Genomic DNA, 21183 nt, shown 5'->3' with positions numbered 1-21183 from the left:
GAAACACTTGTCTCCAGCTAGTGTTATTTCTCAACAAGAAATGCCCTTTTTCCAAAATATAGGAATGAAATTTAAGAAAAGGACATATGAAGAATCTGTATGCTAAAACATGTTTAAAATATTTTAAAAGTTGATTTTCTGATAAGCTTATCAGTAGGATTGAAATACCTTAAAACAACTAGTAAACTAATTACACTAACAGTATGCCTATGACCAAAGTAAGATACTTAATCACCATGCCTATCAATAGGAAGAGTTAATAAATATAAATATTATTCCACTATGTTTGTGTTGAAGTTCACTCAATATGACAAAATGTCATTTGATGAATATCCTAAAAAGAACATCAAGAATTTTGCAGGCAAATGGGTGAAGCTAGAAAATATCATCCTGAGCAAGGTAACCCAGACCCAAAAGAACACATATGATATGTACTCACTGGTAAGTGGATATTAGCCAAAAAGTACAGATTACCCAGGATACAACTCACAGACCACATGAAGTTTAACAAGAAGAAAGGCCCAACTAAGAATGCTTAAATTCTACTTAGAAGGGGGAAACAAAATAATTACAGGAGGCAGAGGGAGGGAGGAATCTGGGTGGGAAAGGGGAGAGGGAGGGGAGAGGAGTCAAGACCAGGTATTCAGGGGAGACAACATAGAAGCCCAGAGGGCCAGGAGAATGAATCTAAATACAGAGCAGCAGCAGGAGTGGGAGGATAGGGGAGACCTCTAAAATGTCCCAGAGACCTGGGATGTGAGAGACTCATAGGAAAGAGTAGGGATGACCTTAGCCAAAATGCCTGACAGTGAATCATCCCTATTGAGTTCTGAGACTTTCACCTCCCAAGTTTCTGGGGCTTTCTAGAGGGTCCCCAAACATCCTACCCACAGAAGCTGCATATTCCCATTCATTCTCCTTGTTGTATGGTTGTCTTGCCTGTTCTGCCACCATACATGATCCTGTTCCCCTTCTCCCCCCTCCCTTCCCTCCTACCATCCTGGTCCCTCTCTACACCATTTTTTAATTTGACTATTTGGGTTGTTTGTGCCTAACTTCTTGAGTTCTATATAAATTTTGGATATTAGCCCTCTGTCAAATGTGGAGTTGGTGAAGATATTTCTCAGTCTTTGAGTTGCTTTGAAGTTTAATGAAGTTTAATTGTTGATCTTAGAGCCTGAGCCATTGGTGTTCTGTTCAGGAACTTGTTGTCTGTACCAATGCATTCAAGAATATTTCCCACTTTCTCTTCCATTTCTGTTTTATGTTGATGTCCTTGATCCATTTGGACTGGAATTTTGTATAGGGTGATAAGTACAGATCTATATTCATTCTTCTACATGTATACATCCAGCTAGTCCAGTATTATTTCTTGAAGATGCTTTCATTTTCAATTTTATGGTTATTGCTTCTTTATAAAAAACCAAGTATCCTCAGAAAACTGGGAATAGTTCTACCTCAAAATCCAGATATACAAACTCTAAGCATATACCCAAAAAATGTTCCAACATCCCATGAAGACATTTGCTCAACTATGTTCATAGCATCTTTATTCATAATAGTCAGAAACTAGAATAATCTAGATGTCCCTCATCTGAAGAATGGATTAAAAAAAAAGTAGTTATCTACACAATGGAATACTACTCAGTTATTAAAAAAAAAGACAAGATGATTTTTATAGGCAAATGGATAGAACTTGAGAATATCATGCTGAGTGAGGTAACCCAGACCTAAAAGGACATTCAATGTATGCTCTCACTGATAAGTGTATTATTAGTCATAAATTGTAGGTAGCATGTTACATTCCACAGTTCCAAATAACTAAACAAGAAGGAAGGCCCAAGAGAGGAAACTTGAATCTCACTCAGAAGGAGGAAAGAAATAGTCAAAAGAGGCAAATGGAGTGAGGGAACTGAGAAGGAAGGGTGAAGGGCAGGAAAAGGAAGGGGGTTCAAGATCACATGTGGGGAAGGACAGGAGAGATTGCTGGATGGCCATGAAAATTAATGGCAATCTGCAACTGATGGGGGTGAGGAGTGGGGGGCATCTCCACGACTAGACAGAGATCTGGAATAAGTGAGTTGTCCAAGAATCAATTGGGGTGACCTTAATAGTGACTTAGTATATTGGGGACATCGAATCTGAAAAGGCCACTTCCTGTAGCCAGGCAGGAATCTCAGAGGAATGATGGAGATACCAAACCACCCAGAAAACTTTCAAACTCAGATTTATCATCTACAAGAAATGCAGGCACTGGAGATAGAGCAAAGACTGAGGAAATGGCAAACTAATAACTGGCTCAATTTGAGACCCATCCCATGGGCAAGTACCTGTCACTATTAATAATACTCTGTTATGCTTACAGATAAGAGCATGCTGTCCTCTGAGATGCTTCTCCAAGCTGCTGACTCAGACAGATACAGACACCCACAACCAAACAGTGGGTGGAGCTTAGGGACTCTTATGGAAGAATAAGAGGAAGGATTGCAGCCCCAAAATTGATAGGAACTCCACAGGATGGGCAATAGTTTTAACTAATCTGGACCCTTGGGAGTCTCAGAGTCTGAACCACTGACCAAAGAACATACATTCCCTGGATCTAAGACTCCACAAACATATGTAGCATTTGTGCATCTTGGCCTTCATGAGTGTCTCAAACAATTGGAATGGTGGCTAATAGCTATTGCCTGTACATGAAATATGTTCTATCAGCTGGGCTGCCTTCTCTGGCCTCAGTGGGAAAGGCTTGAAGTACCAGGTTGGGGAGATACCAGTAGATCCTCCACTCTCTCAAAGAAGAAGAGAGTTTATCAGAGAAGCAATAAGAAGGATGTAAGGTGAATAAGTATATGATTAAAAATATTTTCAAAAAGTCTGTATATTTACTCCAAAACTCCATACATAATTTCCAACTAGAAAATATCTAATTCAAAATATAGTGAGAACTCTTTACCCCAATTAATGGTACGTTTATAATGTTTAACATCTATCTTTAAAGTAGACATTTAAATATAAAAAATGCCTTTCACAAATTTGCAATGTGTCATAGTTGAATACAATAGTTCATTGTTCTTAAAAATTGCATAAGATGTTTTAAATAATTAATTGCCTTCTATTAAATGATAGCAAAGTGCTCTCCATAAAATAGCACTAGGTTATAGTAGTTTGATGTGTCTTCTTCAATAAATTGATAAAGAACTATTTATGTTAACATTTTGGGTAAAAAACATGCTGGCTTATTTTTCATATGCATTTCTATGTCACCTCGTGATATTGTGATATTCAATATACTCCTGATAAATTTTTCTATTGTTAACCGATAAAAATGGAATGTTTTAACTTCCAGTTTTCTTGTATAACATTTTACAGAGTTGTCTGCTCATAAAATAGTTTATGAACAGGTCAGATTAGAGATAACTTTCGAGGAAAGTTTCTCTTGCCATTCATTGTCATTGTGGTTAAGCTTCTATACTATGGTACAAAAGTCTATCTACTTCACTTCACCATCAGTTCTGTTAGCTCTGAGGTTTCACTGAATTATTGTGCACAGAATAAGATTTCCAAAACAATAAATGTATTATTCCAATTAAGCAGATAACTGAGTGTTGGCTACAGTTATAGATGTGTTTATTGGCTGCAAGTTGCTTCCCACAAACTTTTTAGGCAGTTGACTCTAATTACTCATTTTTGGCCTTTTATCTACCTTCTCTCACTAAGAAGAAAAGAATAATTTTCTCTCTATTTCCTGAGTATTGGGTTTCTTTTAGAATGCAGTATCATTATTTTCTCTTTCCCTTCCAAATAATCATTTGTTGACTTTAGTTTGTGATGAAATATGTATGAGACTGTGGAGTAGCTCAGCTGTTTGAACACTTGAACTTCCTTAGCAGTTGTAAAGTGTTGTGACTTTATAAATTTAATGTTTTGGTACACTCTAATCTCATCACTCAGGAGTAGAAGTAGGGTGATCAATACATCAAAGAAGATCAGCCATGCAGAGAGTTACAGATAAGCCATGGAATCTTTAGAAATCAAAATAAAATAATGCTGAAAAATACAAGAATACATAATAAAATAAACATATCAATATGAGAAAGACCTTGCTGCATTACTAATAAAATAAACACATCAACATGAGCAAGAACTTGCTGCAAAATTTTCTAGTACAATCATGAACTAATGTGTCTTCACACCACCTAGAGCAAAGTGGACGTTCCTCTTGAGTCAAGCTCAAAGAGCTGGGGAGTTTACTGTGGTTACTTAGAGAAGTGTGGATGAAAGATTGTGCACAGGAGCAAGCATGAGTCAAGGCAACTGCATCAGCAAAGGTAGCTTGGTTGATAACTCATAGAAGATGCCTATGTCGAGACCTCTGAACAAACAATACAGCCCTTGAAAGTCTCTTCCTCAGCATCTTACTCAACTGCTTACATGATTTCTCAATAACCCTTATGAACCTTGAATCTTTCTGAATTTTCCTGAACCTGATAATTTTGATGAGATTATAAACTTTACAAGCATAAACTCTCCTCTCCATTCAAAAGCAATGCGTAAATTTGAAGGGAATGTTTGTGCAGCAGAATCTTTCTGCCTAGGTATTTAGCACATGTCCTTGGACCTGCTTTTTAACGTGGAGGTCAAATCTGTTTGTACAGTAGAAGAGCAACACACAGCACACTGAAAGAAAAGGAATAGAAACACAGGCATTAACACAGTGAAGCTCTGCCACACCAATGCTTTGTACAGTTTAATTATGTCTACTATAATTAATTTCATAGAATTTGATTGAGTTAAGTTATATGTAGACTGAGATATTAAAAGTTTTAGTAACAAATAATATTTCTTATGCCCCAGTACAGGGGAAGGCCAGGGCCAAAAAGGGGGAGTGGGTGGGTAGGGGAGTGGGGGGTGGGTATGGGGGACTTTTGGGATAGCATTGGAAATATAAACGAGGAAAATACCTAATTAAAAAAAAAGTTTTATCCAACTTTAAAAGTCTGTATGTTTAGCATTCAATTCTTTTTATTCAAATACTAAAAGTAATATATATTATACATTATAATGTATATAATAATATAATGTATATTATATGTGTGTATATATATATATGTATATGTATATCACTTATAGGTTCCTTTTTCTAACTTGAAACATTGCTAGGATGAATGGACATGGTAAGTAACATTCGGAATAATTAAAATACTATGCAAATAATCAATGTTTGTTACTAATACTAAAACTATAAAAACTCCAAGTAAAGCCTTTATAAAATAAAATATATAGCTTATTCAGATGAACATATCATAGGACTTACATTTCAAAAGAAAATTAGTCTCTAAATGCAAATCATGTTCTTGCAAATGGAATTGAAATATACATATCTTATTTCTGAAATAAGATTATAGTTTAGGATATTACTACAACTTTACAGTAATTTATCCAGTATACTAATACAAAGTGAATCAAGAAACTATATAAATCACTCTAGCACTTTAAAATATCGTATGTTTTTCAATGTTAAATTTTTCTCCTTTTATCTTTACAATAAAAGCATCATTTGATAGAAGGATTACATTTTAATTCTTTATGCTTTACCTTGACAAGTGCAAATGACCTGGGACAGGATTTATAATATCATCTCAGGCACATAGGGAGAGGGAAAAGAATGGATAGCTCTTATTTGAATCTGTGAATGGAAATGCTTACCCGAGAGCACAGCTCAATTGTGGAACGCATGAACATCAAATAAGGAAATGCTGTGCATCTTTTTTCCAGAGATATATACTAGTGTAATTGACTGCTAATACAAACAAATAGAGATACGCTGGCTAATTCATTTATTTAATTGTAGTATAGGGAATGTCCAAATTTTCTTTTAGATTTTTTTTTATATATTCTATTCTATTTCATGTGATTTCAGTAACAAGATAACGTATTCCAAAAGATATAAATATAAAGAACATGGATTGTTTTTATAAATAAAGCAGAAGATATATAATATAGCATTTTAGGTTCTTAATTTTTACTTTCATTTATTGTTGTTGTGTGTGCGCATATGAGAACATGTACACACACTACATGCAGTGAACATGCAGGTTAGGGAGCCTTCTGCCTCTGTAAGCCCCTGATAATGTGAGGCTTGCAAGACAAGTGCCTTTTCAGCGAGGCTCTGTGACGGGCTAAGGATTTTGGTTTTAGTAAAGGAAATTTCAGCAGGAATTAATAATTGCTTTTCAGTTTGCATTTTTGCTTAATTTTACAAAACAGAACATTTTCAATGTAACATGATATGTTATGGCTATATCTTAATGCAAAGATTGTATAAGACTTTGTCAACTGTTTATGCTTCCAAATTGCAATGTGTTTGAAGTAGCAAAGGTAATCAGTTGTGGAGGATATAATCCAAAAGTTCTGTAGGATTTAATCAAACATTCAATAATAACCAGGGAATAAAATAAAAATATAAATGTCCATGAATTTTTAATAGGTTTAGTCATGCACAGTAAAACTTTCAAGAAATTTAGAACAACAGAGACTGAGGGATGAAGAGGATAAAAAGTGGATTATATAGAAAGATCTTTACATAACAATTATATATATATATATATGTATATATATATATGTATATATATATGTATGTATGCACACACACACACACACACACACACACACACACACACACACACACACACACATATAATCAGAAGCATTCCACTTCTTCTGTTTTCTTGCCTTCTCCTCTTCCAGACTTTCTCCTTTTTTTCTTCAGTTATTAATACATTTTACGAACAGAGTAAAAGGTTGCTTTAAAGTAAGCGTGGATGGTGTGTTTATTTATAGCTGACTCACTTTGTATTGGCTTAAATGAAGGAATGGCTGCTCAGTACCTTGGAATCATGGCAAAATGGTTCAGGACATCTAAGGAAATATTCAAGTTTTATGTCAATATTAACTCCACACATATTTTATCTCCACACTGACATATAAAATCAAGCTCTTAAAATAATTTGCAATACCTTTAGTTCATCTGGTATTAGACTTAATCTACTACAACCTCACTCAGCATGACCTATCAGTTCCTATTTTTTCTGTTCTGTTCTGTGTCCAAACAAACATGTACCCTGGTTCCTCCAATTTCCTGGAATAATCTTTGCTTTCTGACCTTCAGGGGGTTTATTTTAAGTTCCAATGTTCATTTCACACTTGGCAGTGTGGTTACTGCCAGGCCCTCTTTCTCAGTGTCTCTTGACCAGCCCTATTTGATAATCTATCACAGCATTCTTCTTTGGACTTCTCACCATACAAAACTCCTTTTCTTACTGATTCATTTACATATTAATGATATTCTCACTTCTCTAGTATACAAGTTCTATTATGACACTTTTTATCTATAGCTTTGCTAATTTTCCACCCCAATCTCTTTGCCTTTGTCTGCTGTTCCTTTTATCGTCTCTAGAATCTCTTCTGCTTTCACGTGGCATTGATTCTATTATCCTCTTTTTCTTTCTTTCCTACTTTCTGTCTAAAGATCACCCACTTTCCCCTTTACCTGGGTTCACACCCTTAGTTGTACAAGCCATATTCGTTTCTATCTTTGGGAGCATATAGAGCATATACATACTATACATCTATATGAAGTACAGTTGCCAAACATTTCTTCCCAATCTGAATGCTTTGATTCAGTCTCCTCATTGCTTGCTTTGATGTTGAGAACAATTTTAATTTCATTTGTCAATTTTGGAGAACATTTCCTTTGTTCTTAGGGTTGTTTAGAAAGTATTTGCCTGTGCCTACATGTTGAAGAGTTTTCTTTTAGAAGTTTTAGCCTTTCTGATCTTATGTTAAACTCTATGATCAATTTTGAGTTGATATTGCTCACCATGAGAGATTTGAGTATATTTAATTCTGCTTGAATGATGGCAAATGGCTTTCCCTGTCCCTGTGTATTCTTTTGATAGTTTGTCAAAAATTAAATGAGCATGACTGTGGGGGTTTATCTCTGATTCCTTTTTCTATTCCATTGGTCCACATGCCTGCTTTTGTTTCTTCACCATGCTGTCTTAGTCATTATGGCTACATTGTATAATTTGGAGTCAGGCATTGTGAAAATACCAATATTGTTCTTTCTGTTTATAGTTGCTTTGGCTATTTAGGGTACTTGAGGGTTCCATAAAAATATGTGAATTATTATTTTTTTTTAGTTACAGTGAAGAAGGACATTAGAAGTTTAAAGAGAACTTTATTGAATTCATATATTATTTCAAATAATCGAATTATTACATATTATCATAATATACAACTCTAATCTATGACTATCAAGTATCCTTCTATCCTCCAGTAACTTGTTTAGCTTTTTGTAAAACTTTTGGGAGTTGCTTTGGCATGTTTGTTTTTATGGTTCATTTGGTTTTTGTTTTGTGTTTTTCACTACAGAGATCTTTTGCCAAGGTTTGTTCCTTAATATTTCAAAAGTTTTATTAAAAATAATTTAATATTTGTGAATTTCATGAACAGATACTCTACAATATTTCTACCTCATTCTCTTCTCCTCCAACTCTTCCCATCCTCTTCCAATTCCTTCCCAATTTTATGGCTTCTTCTTTTTACATTATTATTGTTAAAGATAGTGCACATTATGTGTATATGAAAACAATCCATTGAGCCTATTTAGTATTGCTCATATGTACATATATTTACGGATGACTCTTGGAATGGTGCAACCTATCACTTAAGAGCCGGAGCAACAAGCACGTTTGTTTTGAGTTAGTGTCTTCTATTTACAATAGGGAGTGGTATCCATGGAATCTTTACAATATGGTCACCTAAACAAGTCCTCCACAATGATAACACCAAATGACCTCCAAATACAGATGAGAGAAAGTCACAAGGTCCCACAGTAAGTACCTACAGACAATTGATGGCTTTTAAGCTTAGGAAAAATCTATCTTCTCCAAGGATGATTCACTGGAGTTTATGTAATGAGGGTAGAGTGTAATATCACTGAATATGGGATAAGGGAGTAATATGTGAGCTTTAGGAAGCCTGGAAAATCCATGAATTTGTAATTTCACTGAAACATATTAGAATAACTAAAGAATAAGAGACAGGATTTTAGCAGCATTAAATCACCTGCATATTTCTTACAAGTGATTGAGGCACCATTTGAGGCAGATTGTCTGATTTCATGAACTACATTATTACAATACTAAACTATGCTGTCTCTTTTGTTAAATGTACTTCTTTTTGTTTTTGTTTTTTGTTTGTTTGTTTGTTTGTTTGTTTTTGTTTTTGAGAGAGGGTTTCTCTGTGTAGCCCTGGCTGTCCTGGAACTCACTTTGTAGACCAGGCTGTCCACAAACTCAGAAATCTGTCTGTCTCTGCCTCTCGAGTGCTGGGATTAAAAGCATGCACCATCACTCCCAGGCTAAATGTACTCTTTCAATGTGCGTTCTTTAAAGACATACAAGTTTTGTTGATTCCCTAGGATAAGACAAGAACACAGAAAACACTTTAAACAGATCAGGATTAAATCAGACAAAACCCCTCTGCCCTCAGTTTATAGTTTATGGAATATAAACAAAAATATGTCCCTCACATGCAAATTAAGGTCAGTATAATAATGCATGATAATGATTGCAGTGGCTTGTTAGAATTGAGTCAAAAGACTCAATATTTTGGAATGGGCCAGGAAGGAGTTTTTAAATAAAGTGTCAGTACAGGACTCATTCAAATGTAACTTCATAGAAAAAACTTTATGGAAGTGAATGATAAAAGATATGAATTTCTGGGAGGAGGAAAAAAAGCCTTTGCCAGAAGAACAAGCACCAATAGCTTGGATTAATCGAAGTGTAAACTGAAAAAAATTTTGTAGTTCATTCAAATGGCTAATTTGAGAAGGATTGCAGAAAGAGATTGTTTGCATATGTGAAGACAGAATGAACAAAAGCTTGTGAGATGAATTTAAGAGACCTTTGGGGTAGGAACAAGGCAGAAATGAGAGCAGTGCAGAGGAGAACAAAGGGGAAAAATCCCAAATAAACAAAAAGAAAAAGAAAAACTCAACAAAAGAAAACAAACAAAAAATCCAAACAAACAGGACAAAAACAAAACAAAGCAAAAACAAAACAACAACAACAAAAAAAACAGCAGTCTCACTGGAGCTGATCAAAGAACCTTTGAGGATCCACGGTTTCACAGAAAAGGACCCAAAGCAAAACTGAAGTCTTCATTCTCCTCTTTAGGATCCCTTCTGCTAGTTTGGGGGGAAGCCAGGAACCTACAGTGGCTCACAGCAAATGATGTAGACAGTCAAACCATGTTTTTCTGCGTGCTCATGCAAACCTTGAATGTTCTACAGTGAGCACAGGTAGATATTTGTGAGTGAAGTGAATGGAGAGAGGATTGTAACAAAAATTGAATGGAGTAGGAGAAGGAAGACACATCACATTCCTAAAAATCATTTTATGTAGTAATTTTAATGGGCTTATATGTACACAATTATCAATATATCTTAAAAAGTGACTGGACATTGTAAATTAAGTTGTATATAACAACCCCAATCACCTCTCAAGAATGGTTTCTTAAATAGGCACTATGCCAGATATTATCTTTAGAAAGAAATATATAAATTAGCATTAAAATTAACATTGTGTCATGATTTAGTCTTTGAGTCCTATTGCAAGCCAATTTATAATAGTTAGCTGTTTCTACTTTTCTACTTCTATGCTATAGGTTTTAAAACCATTAATGTCTTTTCAATCATTATTGTGCCCAGATTGAGTATAGTAATAGCATATGCTTTATAGCATGACTGTTAGGTTTGAGTTAATCTCTGTGTGTGTGGATGCACCTGTCCATATGTATGTGTGTGTGTGTGTGTGTGTGTGTGTGTGTGTGTGTGTGTGTGTGTGTATTCAAATCATTCTAATGCCTATAATTCTAATACATATCACCAATGTGAAAGATAAAAATCATCTCGTTAAGCATCTTCCAGCTCTCTAGCTATTATTTAAGAAATTATTAATTTGGGAGAAGTTTTCTAGCTAAATAATATAGCTAAGGTGTATAGCAAAATTCAAAATAGAGTAAATAGCCATTTTAACCTATCAGGAGATTCTAAGGATTTTGCAGCCCTTTTGAAATGTAAGCACAGTCAGAATGCATTTTCTTTAAAAAAAATCACTATCATTAAATTATTTTATTCATGGCACATGGAATTATAAGTCAAATATAAGAAAGGCTGAATAAATACATGGTAGCTCAGGTTTGATCTAGACTATAGTTACATGTTTCTTTTATTCAAATATATAGTTACTAACTATATATTAGAATGAAGTGTTGGAAACATTTTCTAAATTGGATTTCCTCTTTTATTGTTTGGTCAATTAAGGCTCTATGTCTTTGATGTAATCCCCTCTGACAACTCATTTTGACACAGAGCTGTCAGATATTATCTATTCCAATAAGACATGACAGTCCTAAGATTAAACTATCACTTCCTTGTGAAGATGGCAAGGATGCATTTATAATTAGTATGCATGGGTTGATGGGCCAGACATTTGCTGCATTCTTTCAAATAAGAAGACTAATTAGCTGTAAGTTAATATTTATAAGCCACTCTAGTGCCTGCATTTGACTCTATGTATGTATGTATGTATGTATGTATGTATGTATGTATATATATATATGTATGTATGTATTATATGAAGATTCTTCTGTAAAGGAAAAACAATAAACTAAGATTGTATTTCCTTGGAAATGGAAAGAGCAGAGAGAGGTGAAATAATGCAAGATCTGAGCTTGAATTTCATTTTTTGTTGCTTGAATTATTTTACTGAAAAACCTTTGGCTATTATTTATGACATGCTTTTGAAAGCAGGAAAATAACATTTATTGTTGAATTTGAAGACAATGTTCCTAATATCCACTTATCAGTGAGTGCATATCATGTGTGTTTTTTGTGATTGGGTTACTTCACTCAGGATAATATCCTCCAGACCCATCCTCATGCCTAAGAATTAATTGGATATTAGCCAAGAAACTCAGAATACCAAAGATAAAATTTGCACAACACATGAAACTCAAGAAGAATAAAGACCAAAGTGCGGATACTTCAATCCTTCTTAGAAGGGGGAAGAAAATACTCATGGAAGGAGTTACAGAGACAAAGTTCAAAGCAAAAACTGAAGGAATGGCCATTCAGAGACTTCCCCACCTGTTTATCCATCCCATAAACAACCAGCAAACCCAGACACTATTTTAGATGCCATCAAGATTTTGCTGTCACAGGACCCCCAATGGAGGAGCTAGAGAAAGTACCCAAGGAGCTGAAGGGATCTGCAATCCTATAGGTGGAACAACAATATGAACTAACCAATACCCCCGCCCGGAGCTCGTGTCTCTAGCTGCATATGAATCAGAAGATGGCCTAGTCGGCCATCAGTGGAAAGAGAGGCCCATTGGTTGTGCAAACTTTATATGCCTCCGTACAGGGGAACGCCAGGGCCAAGAAGTGGGGGTGGGTGGGTAGGGGACTGGGTGGGGGAGTGTGTGTGGGACTTTTGGGATAGCATTGGAAATGTAAATGAAATAAATACCCAATTTAAAAAAAAGATTTTGCTGACAGGAGCCTGATATAGCTTTCTCCTGTGAGGCTCTGCCAGTGCCTGGCAAATACAGAAGTGGAAGCTCACAGTCATGCATTGGACAAAGCACAGGGTCCCCAATGAAGGAACTAGAGCAGGTACCCAAGGAGCTGAAGGGGTCTGCAGCTTTATAGAAGGAACAACAATATGAACTAACCAGTAACCCTAGAGCTCTCTGGAACTAAACCACCAAGCAAAGAAAACACATGGTGGGACTCATGGCTTCAGCTGCATACGTAGCAGAGGATGGCCTAGTTGACCATCATTGGGAGGAGAGCCCCTTGGTCCTGTGGAGGTTCTATGCCCCAGTATAGGGGAATGCCAGGGCCAGGAAGCAAGAATGGGTCAGTTAGGGAGCGGGGGGGGGGGGGGAGGAGATAGGAAATTTTTCAGACAGGAAACTGGGAAAAGGTTTAGCATTTGAAATGTAAATAAAGAAAATATCTAATAATAATAAAAAAAGAAGACAATGTTACCCTTCTACTTTTTTTTTGTGGTTTCATAAGAGCATATAGGATGGAGTTATAATCTGAAAATATTATTTTTCCATATCAATATTCACATCATAATTCCTCCTTGTACAACTTTCTCCTGGACTCAGGCTACCAGCATCTCCACTAGGATTTATAATTCAGTACGTATAAAATTCCTCATAACTTCAGTAATAGTGCAAAATGTAAACACTCAAGAATATGCTTTGTTTAGTGGTCTTGGCACTGCAGAGTTGGGAGGCAGAGGCAGGTGAATCTCTATGAGATAGAGGCCAGTTCAGAGTGAATTCCAGTACAGCCAGGACTACTGGTTTTTGAGAAGTTCTGTCTCCAAAACCCGAAAACCAGGGAAAAGGGAGACAAGAATATGGCTTAGGTATTTAGATATAAATTTAGTCCTCATTGCTTGTCAAGAAAACTTCTCTGCTACAGATAGAAATCATTAAGAACCACAATGAATAAAAAAATATAGAGATGTGGACTCCAGTCTCAACTGCTTGATATAACTTTAAAATAACCTCCACATCCTAGGCTCAGGAAAACAGTGTCAAGAGGTACTGAAGCGTTGTAAGAGGAAGAGGACAAGTGAGTGTGCTGGGAGAATATATTTTAGGAGTGCCAGACACTACACCCAGGAATCTTATCAACATAAGTGCCTACATCTGAGCTAAATAAGGACAATAGTAGACAGAATAAAATGGATGAGAAAATCCCAGGAGACCTCAATGCTACACAAGAACAAGAGGCACCCAGGAAACACTGAGAATGAGAGCTATCATCTTCCCCACGAGGAACACACCAACTGATTATCCTATAACAAATAGTCAGCTCTGTAAAGCTGTACATAAAATGAATATAATTTATATACATACACACTTGTCTGTGTGTATGAAACATACTCATATACAGAATAAACAAGTTTTACTTACATATTTAGGAATATATATGTATACACGTATATGTATATACATATATATGCATATACATATATATTTGTGTATATATATATATATGCATATACATATATATTTGTACATATAGTTATATACAAATATACACATATATATTTGTATGTACACAATACTTATATTTTCATGCATGTAATAGCAATTAAAAAAATAGAGGCTCAGACTATGAAAGAGAGCAAAGAGCAGTATATGATAAGGGTTTGAGTAAAAACAATGATAAAATGATGCAATTGTATAATAATCTCAAACTCTAAAATATCCAGAGCTTTTATCCCCGCTGGCAAGAACACGCTCAGGACAACCTGAATCTTCTGTGGCAAAAGCTTTATTGCTTACTTCTTCAGGAGCAGGAGAGAAATGGCAAAACCCCGTCCCTTTTAAGGAGAATTATCCTCCGCCTACGACGTGTTGGCTGCAGCCTATTGGCCGAGTTGTCATCATGGGGAAGGCAGAGCACATGGAGTGGAAAACTACCCTGGCACATGCGCAGATTATTTGTTTACTACTTAGAACACAGGATGTCAGCGCCATCTTGTAATGGCGAATGTGAGGGCGGCTCCCCACACTAAAAGAAGTAATTAAAACCACAAAACAAAAACGATATAATTGGAATAAAAATTCAGATTTAAATGCTATAGCTAGAAAAAAAATTTACATTAATATTTTTAGATATGCCCTTGTTTACTTGGAAGTTAGTTTTTTCTTACCCAATCTGTAAGAATGGCGTAGCACATTCCTTTCAAAGAAAATTACACACACTGATAGTATATTAAAGATAGTGGCCAAGATAAAGTGAGGGTGCCTTTTCCTACTCAGCAAGGCCTCTGAAACAGAACACAGGTATCCTGGATCAACACTTCACATCCTGACTGCTGTAAACTGCTCTGTGTAATATGTATTTTAGGTGACTCTGGATTTCAATCATGCAGCTGTTTGAAGTAATTAACTTTTATCACTACAACATAGCATTACTCTCATCGAAGCATTCCTCTAGGACGGCACAATCATGATCTATTTCATAAACATCAGGTGTCTCAGGGAAATGTTCTTAGCTTGAGTTCAAATACATCATTATTAACCAGTGTTCATACATAAATTTTAATCTTCAATTTGATTTCTGAGATATGTCTTATTCTCAGGAAGAACCCAGATAATAAGTTAAGAAAATGACAAAGAAGCAAAGAGGAATGAAATTCTCAGAATTATACTTTATACATTTTGTTGTGAGTTCAACAGCATAGTCTTTTACAGATACACTTTGGGGGAGAATTCATTGCATCTCCAGTTAATTCAATTATAAACAATTTTGTCAATTAACCTGCTAAAATGGAGCTACCTATGGGCTGTCTACTACGTGCTCCAGGGTTGGTTTTTTGGCTGCTTCTTTCAAAATGCAGATGCTAATTTCCTGCTACATTGCAGCAGGGTTCTGTTCAAGGTAATGCATTTGTTGAAGCTTCAGTGGGTTAATAGCCTGCTACCATGCTAGCATTTTCTGTCCAGTTACATCTGGTATACATTTTGTAACCCTTAACTTCCTTCATTTTCACACACTCACCTAAAGACTAAAACTAAGCATATGGCTTCTGAAAAAAATTTTCAGATAATTAGAAATGAAAAAATGTTAGTCCATCATGTCATTTAGAGACTATTCCTCTGGCATCTTAATAGAATCTTTGGCACAATCCTTTTCTTGCTGGGGCCATACTATTCTAATGCCACTGCAGAAAAACATTGCTTCAGTGGTACCATTCTATTCAATATAACTGGTAATTATTTGAAACAGGTAATTAACTATTGGCAAAGTGAAAAATGATCCAGTTTATGTACAAAGCCCTTCTCTGGAAGGAAGGAAAGAAACAGTAGGAGAAATCTATTGTTTTTTCCAATTGAAAGCATTGAGTTAGTTGCCATGTTGCAACCAGTGAATGTTTAGTGATTGCATTTTAAATGGATCAACAAACATAATAAAATCACTGGTTAAAGAAGGTAACTAATAAAAAAATACCATAAAAGAAATTCAAAACAAAGTGCTTTTTTTTTACAGTGTATTATATTTAAGATCATAAGGTTTCTATAAAAGTGAGGTAATGAGATTAAGAACAATCTATTTTATGTCACATGTATAAAAGTGTGGTTTCAATTATGAACATAGACGTTTACTCAAATAGTCATTTAAGCCAATAGAATAAGATGTATATATATATATATATAAAATAACCAAATGGTAATACCTGTCATAATATATCAATGATAATTTTTTTTAAAAATGACAGTTAAGGACAACAAACAACAAGTCTTTTCAAAATTTCTGGAAACAAAATGTCCATGACATCTCTTTATAATATTGAATAACTTACCAATTTTATTTTATTCAATTTCATATATTGTGCATACTTATATGCATGCACATATACACACATATTTATATATAATTAAGTGGTAGACCACAGTTCTCTTTTAAATATGTGATTGAATCCTTATAAATTCTTGAAGAAAATTAAAATAGCAACAAAAAAAGCTATCTCCAGTATAGTATAAAGGAGTTACTTTAGTAAGGTCAAAGGTAAGAATATTCAAGCCCAATGAGGAGGCAATTTGAAGGAAACAGTAGAGTTCAGATCAGGAAGGGGATAGGATAATACCAACAGACATTAGCTTTAACAGCTGGACAGATGTTCTCTACAAAAGTCATAGGCTGAGTAGACCCATAGAACAACTTTTCAATGGAATTATCCAAAATAAGTTGTTAAGTTGTACCAGAACACATTATGCTGCCAAAAATAAATGTCTTTAATTATTTCTAAGACTAAATGCTTAATATAATCAAGATTATAAAACAACAATCAAAATTCAAGTGCAACTAATTAAAAATATAGATTATAATAGAGAAAGCCTGGCGAAAAACATATGATAGTATGAATTCATCCACTTATCTATTTCTGATTATTTGTAGATATGCTTAACAAATTGATTAGTATATTACAAAATGGCAGGGCAGGAAATAAAAGAAACAAAAACAATTAAAATATCTAACCTGATGTAAAAGAATACACAGTTAATGATTTAGCCAGTCAATATTGAAGGAATCATATCTACATTAAATATGCTTAAAAACTGTAAAACATAAAATTGAAAAAAAATTGAATAGTGATTCTAGAAGCTCAATTTTATTATATATATAACAAAGCCACAGGTAATGGCCTGTAGAAAAATAATCCCATTAAATTTAGTGCATTTAACAAAGATAGTCAGTGCTGACTTATTGTAATTGTTCACTTAAAATGAAAGGCATATACATATACATATACATATACATATACATATACATATACATATACATATACATATACATATACATACACATACACATACACATACACATACACATATACATACACATATACATACATATACATACACGTATATATATATATGTATATATATATTGACAAAATCTATTGATTTTGATATATTGATATTTGACAAAATCTATTTACCGTTGGCTATTTTAGAACTTGCTATATAGACCAGGCTGGCCTTGAATCAGAGATCTTCCTATGTCTGCTTCTAAATACCTAATCATTTTCTGTTGCTGAAAGAATCTGTTAGTTCCATTCCAAATTCTAGTTAACAATGGGAAAGAGTCAGTAAGGGCACTCAACAATGACAATGTAAAAATACTTCATATTTTTACAGTTGTATTATAGGACTGTGTTGTAATCCCAAAGATCCAGGGCAGTTTTTAAAATTCCTACTTTTAATGCAGTGCTTCAACCAATAACTTCTGAAATATTATGTAACATGGAGATTTTCAGAACCCCTGCTTTGTTAGAACATAAACAGCACAGACATAGGCTCAATTTTCCTCAGGATCCAGGCCTCAGTGACAGCACATGGAGACAAGCATATCTCTTCCCTACTCCCAGGAGGAAAGCTGCACTGTGAGCACTATGTTGTTCTCACTCTTGTGTTCTTTTCAGGCTCAAGAAAGGAATGCGGGGAGCGCTGTCAGAGTAATGTTCTAAAGTGACTACTGGAGAAAGAAAACAAAGGAAGGATTAAAGGGAGAGGAGAAGACAGCAAGGGGGAACAGGGAAGAAAAGTGGACACTGTCCTGAAGGCTGGCTGAACTATTTAGCACTGTGAATTGATTTTGTTTTGCGTTCTATTTAGCGGGACAATGACACAGTTCACATTTTCCTCAACTTGACAATATACTAAATAAGGTTCTTCAATGACATCCTTTGTCACATTTAGCTCAGAAAGATGAATAGTCTCTAAAGTAAGTAAGAGTCAGAACCATTTAACCCTGAGAGCTGACACAATTGCTGCTGTTGGATATTCAGGGACATACAGCACCATCATGGTCTCAGATACTGGGAGAACTGCGGTTCTGTCATTGAGGAACAGAAATAGAGCCTCTCTCCTATGAAAGGGATATTTGGAGTAAGATTTTCATTTACAATATATCATCTTACAACTTAACTTCTGCTACTTAGAGGTAATTTTTAGAGTAGTAATTTATAACTTCCTTTTTCCTCTTTCCTTTTTGTAACTGTTTTCTCACTTCAGTTTTAGGATAGCATTCTCCTATGTTTTAAGATTGAAAAGAAAACAAACCTGACTACACCATAGCAGGGCAATTATTTTCTTTAATGCAACTCTCCTAATAAACATAGCTTTATGAGTTAATGTTTACTACCATTATATTGTAATGCATTACTTTATAGTTAAGTAGCACTATTAATACTATTAGTTACTCATATTGTTGTCAGAAACTGTTCACTTTATATTTCCAAAAACAATTATTTCTTATTGGCCACAATACTAGTATCACCATATTAGGTATCAATTATTCAACATAAGAATTATGGCTCTACATATGTTCAGGACATGATATTAAACAATTCCTGGGTATTTTGACACAGTCTCAGACTTTAATAATTAAATATCAGTAATTATTCATTTTTAGTTAGCAACAAATATCACATAAAAAAATCTGTAAACATATGGTATTCATGAACTAAAAAAAATATGCTCAGCAAAATATTGTTTGTGACACTTTTACATAAGAAAAATGGTTGAAGTTCTTCTACAGCCCAGGAAATCATCTTATGCACAGATGTTTACACTTTAATCTTTGACTTCTCAGAAGCTTCCAAATGTCTTACCCAGTCTCCCAGAGTGCAGTTACATGAATACGTAAGACTAGGTAGTATGAAGGACCATGTAGCTCATTCTTACTTTAGAATTTCAGTGAGAAATGATTGTGTTTTTTTGTTTGTTTGTTTGTTTGTTTGTTTTCAGGTTGTCATTTATGAGCAAAAGCACTTCACCAGATCCTGAGAAATCTTATAATCTTTAGAGGACACCATCCTCCTGTGAACCTGGTTTTGATTGTTGTATTTTGTAATACTAATATCAAAATAGCAGGTTAAGAATGTTGAAACATACAGTGGAATCTTCATAAATCTTAAATGCCCACCTTTAATTTTTGATTATCAAAATATTTGTCTCTTTTATTCCTTTTCCCTCCCAATTAAACAGTGATATTTATTTGGATGTTAAATCTTGAGGAGAGTTGGAAAATTGCTTTACACAAATGAAGGTATTTCCTTCATTAAATGGTAGAGTGAGATATTGTGATATATGAAGTATTTTACTTTCACAGATAAAAATGCAACAGAAAGCTATTTTAGTGATGCTTCAGCAATATCGACTCAAGTAACATTTCAAAGTCATAGTAAGTGTTAGGAATAATGACTCCACACTGTGCTGTGGTTGGATAACCAAGTGAAGATTGATGTCATGTTTGTAGTATGAAAGTTAGCAGAAAGAGAAGGAAATTTTTGATTTTGAGTTCTTCAACTTTTTAATTAGTTCAGATGTTCTGTTTCATCTAGTACTCGTGGAAACACTGAAACTTTTTAAACGCTATTTTTTTCTGAAGTTTTCATAAAGTTGATGTCACATTATCTTGTTAGAGTGTATTACCTGTGGGCAGAGTTTGTGTGTTACAATAGGTGTCATGAACATTCTAATAGAACAGTGAATAGAAATGATAAAATCTAATGCATTGATTTATTTTTGGAAAAAAAATATTTGCAGATGCTCAAAGTTCACACCTTACTTCTTCTCATAAACTTAAATGTCAGTTTAAGAAAAAAAAAAATTCCCCTGGTTGTTATTTATCTCCTACCTGGTAATTCTCAATTGGTGAGGGTTTTAACCTCCACAAGAACATTTGTCAATGACAAAAGACATTTCATCATGGGCTGTAAGGGCTTTCTAGTATCATTCATAGAAAAGAAGGTAGATATAGGGATCCATTTCATCCTCACAGGACAGAGTTCACTAAAAAGTGTATTTGCTAAACATTCCAATTTTGTGGAGAATGAAAAATAGCAGCTGTAAACTAGACTAGATCTCTAACAATGAATATAAGTTTGTGATTAAAGGGAGATTAAATAGATACTTTAAGTCAGAAGTGCAAGACCCCTACTCCTAGACGATTTGCACATATGGCTGCTGTGTCCCATGTGTATTAGTAGGTCACAGAGGGGACAGAGGCTATATCTATGCTCAGTGTTCTGACCTATGAACATCTGAATGATTAGCATTCCCTGATAAAATGTTCCTAGATTAGCACCAGTCTAGTGCTACAAGCATGAGCCCAAACAGATGACCCTTCCTCTTGTGTAAGGATTGAGCCCTAGATGACCACCAGGCCAGTGTCATGGAGCATGGACAGGGAGCTAGGCTGAGATGATCAGTAGTCAGGTGCATGGCAGGTCTCTGGGGACATGACTGTCCGGAATTGCAGGCTGGTCTTCAGTTGAGCTGTGGTCTGAACCCCGAAGGGTGATAATTTACCTAAGTGACAAGGTTCCCTTATGCTCCTGGAACTCTGGCCCCTGCCTAAGTTACCGCCCCCCACAGCCCCCAAAAGAGAAGCATGGCTAGTAGTCACATAGGTAATGATCCAAGCTTCTGACCTTCAGACTAAACTCCTCCCCAGTTACCTAGCAACAATAAGATAAGACAGCATACTTTAAAAGGGGCTGTTAGGCCCCCACC

The 21183-nt window shown here is 35.0% G+C and overlaps 1 non-coding gene across 1 annotated transcript; it reads left to right on the top strand.

Moving 5' to 3' along the window:
• Positions 1-20603: 20603 nt before the first annotated feature.
• On the top strand, positions 20604-20735 carry Gm25765. The gene has a single exon (XR_003956097.1). It is a non-coding gene; the product is annotated as a small nucleolar RNA SNORA17 (small nucleolar RNA).
• Positions 20736-21183: the final 448 nt, after the last annotated feature.

This window comes from Mus musculus, chromosome 5, assembly GCF_000001635.26.
Source record: "Mus musculus strain C57BL/6J chromosome 5, GRCm38.p6 C57BL/6J".
NCBI lineage: Eukaryota > Metazoa > Chordata > Mammalia > Rodentia > Muridae > Mus > Mus musculus.
The sequence above is the reverse complement of the archived record's forward strand: the minus strand, read 5'-3'. Positions and strand labels throughout refer to the sequence as shown.